This window comes from Phyllobates terribilis, unplaced genomic scaffold (assembly GCF_046119375.1).
Source record: "Phyllobates terribilis strain yellow unplaced genomic scaffold, ASM4611937v1 Scaffold_470__1_contigs__length_1423970, whole genome shotgun sequence".
Lineage (NCBI taxonomy): Eukaryota > Metazoa > Chordata > Amphibia > Anura > Dendrobatidae > Phyllobates > Phyllobates terribilis.
Window position 1 is genome coordinate 1,293,026 of NW_027363230.1, and position 9,571 is coordinate 1,302,596.

A 9,571-nucleotide genomic window follows, 5' to 3' on the forward strand; every position below is an offset into this window, starting at 1 on the left:
GCTCACATGAGGACCGCCCCAGGAAAGGAAGACCAAGAGTCACCTCTGCTTCTGAGGATAAGTTTATCCGAGTCACCAGCCTCAGAAATCGCAGGTTAACAGCAGCTCAGATTAGAGACCAGGTCAATGCCACACAGAGTTCTAGCAGCAGACACATCTCTTCAACAACTGTTAAGAGGAGACTTTGTGCAGCAGGCCTTCATAGTAAAATAGCTGCTAGGAAACCACTGCTAAGGACAGGCAACAAGCAGAAGAGACTTGTTTGGGCTAAAGAACACAAGGAATGGACATTAGACCAGTGGAAATCTGTGCTTTGGGCTGATGAGTCCAAATTTGAGATCTTTGGTTCCAACCACCGTGTCTTTGTGCGACGCAGAAAAGGTGAACGGATGGACTCTACATGCCTGGTTCCCACCGTGAAGCATGGAGGAGGAGGTGTGATGGTGTGGGGGTGCTTTGCTGGTGACACTGTTGGGGATTTATTCAAAATTGAAGGCATACTGAACCAGCATGGCTACCACAGCATCTTGCAGCGGCATGCTATTCCATCCGGTTTGCGTTTAGTTGCACCATCATTTATTTTTCAATAGGACAATGACCCCAAACACACCTCCAGGCTGTGTAAGGGCTATTTGACCCAGAAGTAGAGTGATGGGGTGCTACGCCAGATGACCTGGCCTCCACAGTCACCAGACCTAAACCCAATCGAGATGGTTTGGAGTGAGCTGGACCGCAGAGTGACGGCAAAAGGGCCAAGAAGTGCTAAGCATCTCTGGGAACTCCTTCAAAATTGTTGGAAGACCATTTCCGGTGACTACCTCTTGAAGCTCATCAAGAGAATGCCAAGAGTGTGCAAAGCAGTCATCAAAGCAAAAGGTGGCTACTTTGAAGAACCTAGAATATAAGACATATTTTCAGTTGTTTCACACTTTTTTGTTAAGTATATAATTCCACATGTGTTAATTCATAGTTTTGATGCCCTCAGTGTGAATGTACAATTTTCATAGTCATGAAAATACAGAAAAATCTTTAAATGAGAAGGTGTGTCCAAACTTTTGGTCTGTACTGTACATTTTTTCAATGTAAAAGAGGCCATTGTGAGGAAAGCAGAGGAGTTGGGTCCTGGTGATTTCAATGGAAAACGCATATAATTGCTCACATATCTATCCTGAATGACACTTGCTAAAAGAAGGGTATTGAAACCACTACTTGATGCCATCTGGGAAAATGGCCTGATGTACTCCTGGGGGTACCCATTACAGCTGTATATTTTCAAAGATCCAAGCAACATGAGACCTATTTGTGATGCCCTGGACATTCCATATATCTGACTGGCCACCTGCTCCACCATTGCCACAGAGAGGTCCAGCACGTCACAGAAGGCGTTCAATGGATCAGGAATTTGATGGTGATGCAGACAGATGGGAAAGGAACCTGCCAATCATATGAGCTCCTGAAATGAATCTGGTCTTCCCTGATGAGAGACAGTTTGCAGATGCTTACTTATTTCTTTAAGCATATAATTAGATATATCTAAATAGAGCATTAGGTGCCACTCTTCCACTATATAGAATGTCTAAGTTCATATAAGATCTTAGATCGGCATATAAGTTGAGTTCACATGATACTACTGTAATATCAGGCTGTATTACATTACTTGCTTTATATTCCATGGTTCCCCCTAATAGGAATCCTAGAACTGAAAGTTTGACTTACGCCTGTAAAGACAACCCCCAGTTAGGGACTTGCATTGGGATCTGCTTGTTTCGCAATTTCCTAGTGTTTTGATATATTCATAATCTATACTTCTTAGACACTGAGAGGTAGACGTTACTATCTACCGTCTATACTTCATCTTTTCTCTTAACCTTTCTCTCTTCCATTCCCCCTTTTTTCATATAATTTGGCACAACTCAAAACTTGTTCATTAAATGTCAGAGGACTTAATGTTCCAGAGAAAGGAGCTCAAGTGTTTTATCGTAGGCATAAATAGCACGTACATTTTCTCTTTCTTCAGGAGTCACACTTTAGAGGCGATCATATACTGTACCTCAGATTACTAATAGATATTCTTCATCTTGGCGTCCCAGAAAAATGCAGTTTTGAAGTCTATGGTGCTGAGTATAGGCCGCCACAGATCATTGCTGCATACTATTGTAGAAACACTGTCTGACACGGAGAGGAGGTATGTGTTTATTAAGATCTCCATCTACTCCAAAATTTTGACTTTGGCAAACTTCTATCTCCCTAATTGTGACCAAATTAAGGCATGCCGTCATTACTTAAACAAATTAAAATATTTTGCGGAGGACCTTATTATCATTGGAGGTAACTTTAATTTCGTCTTGGATCCTTCTTTAGATGCGTCCCTGGGCTGGTGTCATCAATCTAAAGCACAAACAAAAGCTTTTCTAATTGTGCTTTGGTCTCAACCGGGCGATGTATGGAGGATACTACATCCAGACGTAAAGGATTATACCTATTATTCTCCTTTACACAATATGCATAGCCGTATAGTCCTTTTCTTAATTAGCCGTCACTTGCCTACATGGCAACCTACATCTCGGGTAGGAACTGCTGTATGGTCAGATCATGCTCCTGTATATTGTAATCTGACTATGCCTGACTCCACCAAGGCTTCAGATGTTGGAACCTAAATGATAATCTGCTGAAAGACTCACTCTGTGTCTCAGACCTTCTTGAGACTATAGACTACTTCAAATATATGAGCATGATGAAACTGCCTTACCATTTAAATGGGAAGCACTCACATGCGTCTTCAGAGGGATAATAATAAAACATAGATAAATGCTAAAAAAAAAAAAAGGAGAGAACAGCTAAAGTCTCCCATTTGCTTGAGCGGATTGATCTTAAGAAACAACATAAACGATCTGCTTAATGCTAGAAGAGAGCTAAAGTAGTTTCATGGATGGGGTACTTGCAAATATTGTGTAATTTCAGGGCACCTACTTATGGACGGAACCAAGTGGAAGCTTCCATTCTCGGTACTAGATATGGGGCCTCCTCGAGAAAATTACTTAAAAAGTTGTACACTAAAGTTAATATATAAGGCGTGGGATAGGGGTAAAAATATTCTGGGAATTGGAAAGTACACAAACTATACTCCTTTATGGCACAACTATAACTTACCAGAGCTACATAAACTAAAAAATGTTATTGAGTGGGAGGATATGGGTATATGTTTGGTGTGACAACTCTTGAGGGATGGATTATTCAAGTTTGAACAAATAAAAGCAGATTTTAACCTTCCGCATAGGGTGTTTTATCAATATCTACAAATACGTCTTGCATATACAGTACAGACCAAAAGTTTGGACACACCTTCTCATTTAAAGATTTTTCTGTATTTTCATGGCTATGAAAATTGTACATTCACACTGAAGGCATAAAAACTATGAATTAACACATGTGGAATTATATACTTAACAAAAAAGTGTGAAACAACTGAAAATATGTCTTATATTCTAGGTTCTTCAAAGTAGCCACCTTTTGCTTTGATGACTGCTTTGCACACTCTTGGCATTCTCTTGATGAGCTTCAAGAGGTAGTCACCGGAAATAGTCTTCCAACAATCTTGAAGGAGTTCCCAGAGATGCTTAGCACTTGTTGGCCCTTTTGCCTTCACTCTGCGGTCCAGCTCACCCCAAACCATCTCGATTGGGTTCAGGTCTGGTGACTGTGGAGGCCAGGTCATCTGGCGTAGCACCCCATCGCTCTCTTTCTTGGTCATATATCCCTTACACAGCCTGGAGGTGTGTTTGGGGTCATTGTCTTGTTGAAAACTAAATGATGGTCTAACTAAACGCAAACCGGATGGAATAGCATGCCGCTGCAAGATGCTGTGGTAGCCATGCTGGTTCAGTATGCCTTCAATTTTGAATAAATCCCCAACAGTGTCACCAGCAAAGCACCCCCACACCATCACACCTCCTCCTCCATGCTTCACGGTGGGAACCAGGCATGTAGAGTCCATCTGTTCACCTTTTATGCGTCGCACAAAGACACGGTGGTTGGAACCAAAGATCTCAAATTTGGACTCATTAGACAAAAGCACCGATTTCCACTGGTCTAATGTCCATTCCTTGTGTTCTTTAACCCAAACAAGTCTCTTCTGCTTGTTGCCTGTCCTTAGCAGTGGTTTCCTAGCAGCTATTTTACCACGAAGGCTTGCTGCACAAAGTCTCCTCTTAACAGTTATTGTAGAGATGTGTCTGCTGCTAGAACTCTGTGTGGCATTGACCTGGTCTCTAATCTGAGCTGCTGCTAACCTGCGATTTCTGAGGCTGGTGACTCGGATAAACTTATCCTCAGAAGCAGAGGTGACTCTTGGTCTTCCTTTCCTGGGGCGGTCCTCATGTGAGCCAGTTTCTTTGTAGCGCTTGATGGTTTTTGCAACTGCACTTGGGGACACATTCAAAGTTTGCCCAATTTTTCGGACTGACTGACCTTCATTTCTTAAATTATTGATGGGCACTCGTTTTTCTTTACTTAGCTGCTTTTTTCTTGCCATAATACAAATTCTAACAGTCTATTCAGTAGGACTATCAGCTGTGTATCCACCTGACTTCTGCTCAACACAACTGATGGTCCCAACCCCATTTATAAGGCAAGAAATCCCACTTATTAAACCTGACAGGGCACACCTGTGAAGTGAAAACCATTTCCGGTGACTACCTCTTGAAGCTCATCAAGAGAATGCCAAGAGTGTGCAAAGCAGTCATCAAAGCAAAAGGTGGCTACTTTGAAGAACCTAGAATATAAGACATATTTTCAGTTGTTTCACACTTTTTTGTTAAGCATATAATTCCACATGTGTTAATTCATAGTTTTGATGCCTTCAGTGTGAATGTACAATTTTCATAGTCATGAAAATACAGAAAAATCTTCAAATGAGAAGGTGTGTCCAAACTTTTGGTCTGTACTGTAGTTCACAACTAGAATAAACGCCTTACTGATTGACATCACCCAATTGATACCATTACTATATCGTTGGATACAAAAGGTCTAATATCCCTTATTTTTAGGCAGTTACTGGCCCTACATTTGGATAAATATCCTTTGATAGTTAAGACAGAATGGGAGGAGGATGTGGGTCCCTTATCTGAGGAGCAATGGGGGAAATACTGGATTTGACACCGAAACTTTCGTTGTCAGAGTCACAAAGACTGTCCCGAATTCTTCTCATTCATAGGGTATATAGATCCCCAAGTATTTTATTTAAAATTGAAATACAAACAGATGACACATGTCCTAGATGTGGTCAAAATGACGCCCACTTGATGCATATGTCGTGGGAATGTGTAAATATTGGCAACTAATGGAACGTAGCGATCGCTCTTGTACTATCTGTATTTGGGATACAACTTCAGTTGGAACCTAAAATCTGTATCCTAGGACTCCTGGAAGAGGACGTAGACCCAGACTCCATATGATTCCAAGCCAGAAACTTGTTGGCACTACATTGGATAGACAATTCTCCCCCAACGATAACAGAACTGTAATCCAGGATAAATAACACTCTATGCTTGGAAAGTGGAGCTTATATAAAAAGGAACACTCTCAAGAAATCCATATACATATTGGAGCAATGGTTAATTACCCCAGGTATTGCTTCAGAAATACTATACTGGACCATTTGTACATATCCCTGCAGTAAACCAGGAATTTATATCCTTATACCTAAGGTGTCAGCAAATAATAATTGTCTCAGCCCACACAATTGCCCCTTCTTAGATATATTCTTTTTCTTTTGATGTCCCAATAGGGAAAAAAAGCCACCAGGAAGTATTCAGATATTTATGTACTGTAAGGCAGCGCTAGTCATCATACTGGGGGATACTCGCTGCACCGGGTCAATTAAAGCACACCAGCCACATTTTTCAGTTTTCACACTCCAGCAGTTTATTGCACTTCATAACTGCTTATCACACAGTCCATCTTAGTGGCTCACCGGCATATTACACACATAACATTCGGGAGCCTTTCCAGCGACAGACACGTCCACTTGGCTCCAGTTACAGCCCTCAGCTAGGCAACAACATAAAGGTCCATATAACGCAGTGTTTTTACCTTTGGCGGGTTCTTAGCTGCTTCAGGTTTATTCTGCCACCACTGTGGCTTTGTGGCTTCCCAGATGGGGGTCTCCAGCCCTCGTACCATCCAAGGCTACTGGTATGCTTACACAGTCAACATCCAGCCTTTGCCTTTCAGGCTCTTGTGATCAGACATTCTGTGTGCACAGGACCTGCACTATGTCACAGTCATGTGACCAGTCACCTGAGGGGGAAGGTACATGGTCAGCCCAAAACACATCCTGGATCATTACAGTAATGCCAAGCAAGCCGCTGCATTACAGTACAAATGTAAAATTACTATTCCAAAACCTTGTACTGTACAGGGATATTGGGATTTATATCATTGTAAACCGGTTCTTGTATTGTTTACTGGTTTTTCTTTCTTTTTATTTTTTTTGTCACAAAGTTTGTATAAGAAAAACAAAATGTTGGTTTTTCTTTTGTTAAATAAAAATGATCTGATTGAAAAAAAGAAAGGACGGAAGGTCTTTAATAGATCAAACGTATACAAAATATCAAGATCATATGTGAAGGTACTCGTATGAATTCACAGATAAATGTGGTCTCTCATTGACAAGGAAGTTACATCCACGGATGCAAAGGACATACGGCTCAGGCAACAATTAAGAGACCACTGAACAGTTTTCTATTGGAAAGCATGGAAAGACTGGTGGAAAGCATGGCAAGAGGAATGAAAGCTGTGATTAAAAATCATGGTTAGTCCACCAAATATTGATTTCACATTTAAAACATGAGTAATTTGAGGTCTGAAAGCACTGTGTTTCTTTTTTTAGTATTTTGACACTTTATTATTTGCTGCAAATAAATTCAAAATTTTTAGCTTTGAATTTCGGAGACCTGTTGTCAGTAGTTTATAGACTAAAACAACAATGTACATTTTACTCAAAAATATACCTACAGTTAGGTCCATATATATTTGGACAGAGACAATATTTTTCTAATTTTGGTTCTAGACATTACCACAATGAATTTTAAACAAAACAATTCAGATGCAGTTGAAGTTCAGACTTTCAGCTTTCATTTGAGGGTATCCACATTCAAATTGGATGAAGGGTTTAGGAGTTTCAGCTCCTTAACATGTGCCACCCTGTTTTTAAAGGGACCAAAAGTAATTGGACAATTGACTCCAAGGCTATTTCTTGGACAGGTGTGGGCAATCCCTTCGTTATGTCATTCTCAATTAAGCAGATAAAAGGCCTGGAGTTGATTTGCGGTGTGGTGCTTGCATTTGGAAAGTTTTGCTGTGAAGTAAACATGTGGTCAAAGGAGCTCTCCATGCAGGTGAAACAAGCCATCCTTAAGCTGCAAAAACAGAAAAAACCCATCCGAGAAATTGCTACAATATTAGGAGTGGCAAAATCTACAGTTTGGTACATCCTGAGAAAGAAAGAAAGCACTGGTGAACTCATCAATGCAAAAAGACCTGGGCGCCCACGGAAGACAACAGTGGTGGATGATCGCAGAATAATCTCCATGGTGAAGAGAAAACCCTTCACAACAGCCAACCAAGTGAACAACACTCTCCAGGAGGTAGGCGTATCAATAACCAAATCTACCATAAAGAGAAGACTGCATGAAAGTAAATACAGAGGGTTCACTGCACGGTGCAAGCCACTCATAAGCATCAAGAATAAAAAGGCTAGACTGGACTTTGCTAAAAAAACATCTAAGAAAGCCAGCTCAGTTCTGGAAGAACATTCTTTGGACAGATGAAACCAAGATCAACCTCTACCAGAATGATGGAAAGAGAAAAGTATGGCGAAGGCATGGTACAGCTCATGATCCAAAGCATACCACATCATCTGTAAAACACGGCGGAGGCAGTGTGATGGCTTGGGCATGCATGGCTGCCAGTGGCACTGGGTCACTAGTGTTTATTGATGATGTGACACAGGACAGAAGCAGCCGAATGAATTCTGATATATTCAGAGCCATACTGTGTGCTCAGATCCAGCCAAATGCAGCCAAACTGATTGGTCGTCGTTTCATACTACAGATGGACAATGACCCAAAACATAAAGCCAAAGCAACCCAGGAGTTTATTAAAGCAAAGAAGTGGAATATTCTTGAATGGCCAAGTCAGTCACCTGATCTCAACCCAATTGATCATGCATTTCACTTGTTAAAGACTAAACTTCAGACAGAAAGGCCCACAAACAAACAGCAACTGAAAACCACCTCAGTGAAGGCCTGGCAGAGCATCAAAAAGGAGGAAACACAGCGTCTGGTGATGTCCATGAGTTCAAGACTTTAGGCAGTCATTGCCAAAAAGGGTTTTCAACCAAGTACTAGAAATGAACATTTTATTTACAATTATTTAATCTGTCCAATTACTTTTTGTCCCTTTAAAAACAGGGTGGCACATGTTAAGGAGCTGAAACTCCTAAACCCTTCATCCAATTTGAATGTGGATACCCTCAAATGAAAGCTGAAAGTCTGAACTTCAACTGCATCTGAATTGTTTTGTTTAAAATTCATTGTGGTAATTCCTAGAACCAAAATTAGAAAAATGTTGTCTCTGCCCAAATATATATGGACCTAACTGTATAAAGAGAAAAATCAGAGAAACTGAAAATTTTGCAGTGGTCTCTTAATTTTTGCCAGAGCTGTATGTATCCAAAACAAAAGGAGCCCCACTGCTATAAATTCATAACCCCACTGATATAGCTGACGCATTTCATTGCTGTTATAGCTCACTTCATAATATTCATGGAAAATATATACATTTTCTTGAAACAAAAATTGACAAGTATATTAAGGGCACTGCCCTTCCTTCCTTACAGAACCCTGAGCAGGAGATACTAGACAAAGATTTCACTGAACAACAGATAGGAGAGGCCAATAAATCATTCCCTATCAGGAAGAGCCCTGGGCCAGATGGATTCAATAATAGATTTTATAACATGTTTACACCTCTGTTATTACCATTAGTGTTCAATAATATCTTAGCAGACTCCGCCTTTGCCCCCAATCACTTGAGGCTCACATAACAGTTTTATCAAAGCCTGGAAAAGAACTAAATGCCTGCCCTAATGTTCATCCAATTTCATTAATTAATGTAGACATCAAAATATTCTCTAATATAATTGCACCATGGCTCTCCCACTACCTACCCTCAATTGTTAGCAACGATCAGGTTGGCTTCGTTAAGGGTAGAGAAGTGCGTGATATTACAAATAAAACATTGTTAGTTTCACGTGCAAAAAAACAGGGGATCCCAATGTGCCTTGTTTCTGTGGACGCTGAAAAAGTGTTTAACACAATGCACTGGACTTTCTTGAAGAGCACCTTACGAAAAATTGGGTTAGGCTCTTTCTTGTTATCTAAAATTCTATCCTTCTACACTGACCCTAAAGCTATAGGGTAAACGGCCTTCTATCTGACACATTTTCTATTAAAAATGAGACAAAGCAAGAGTGTCCCTTATCACCTCTCCTATACACATTGGTGATGGA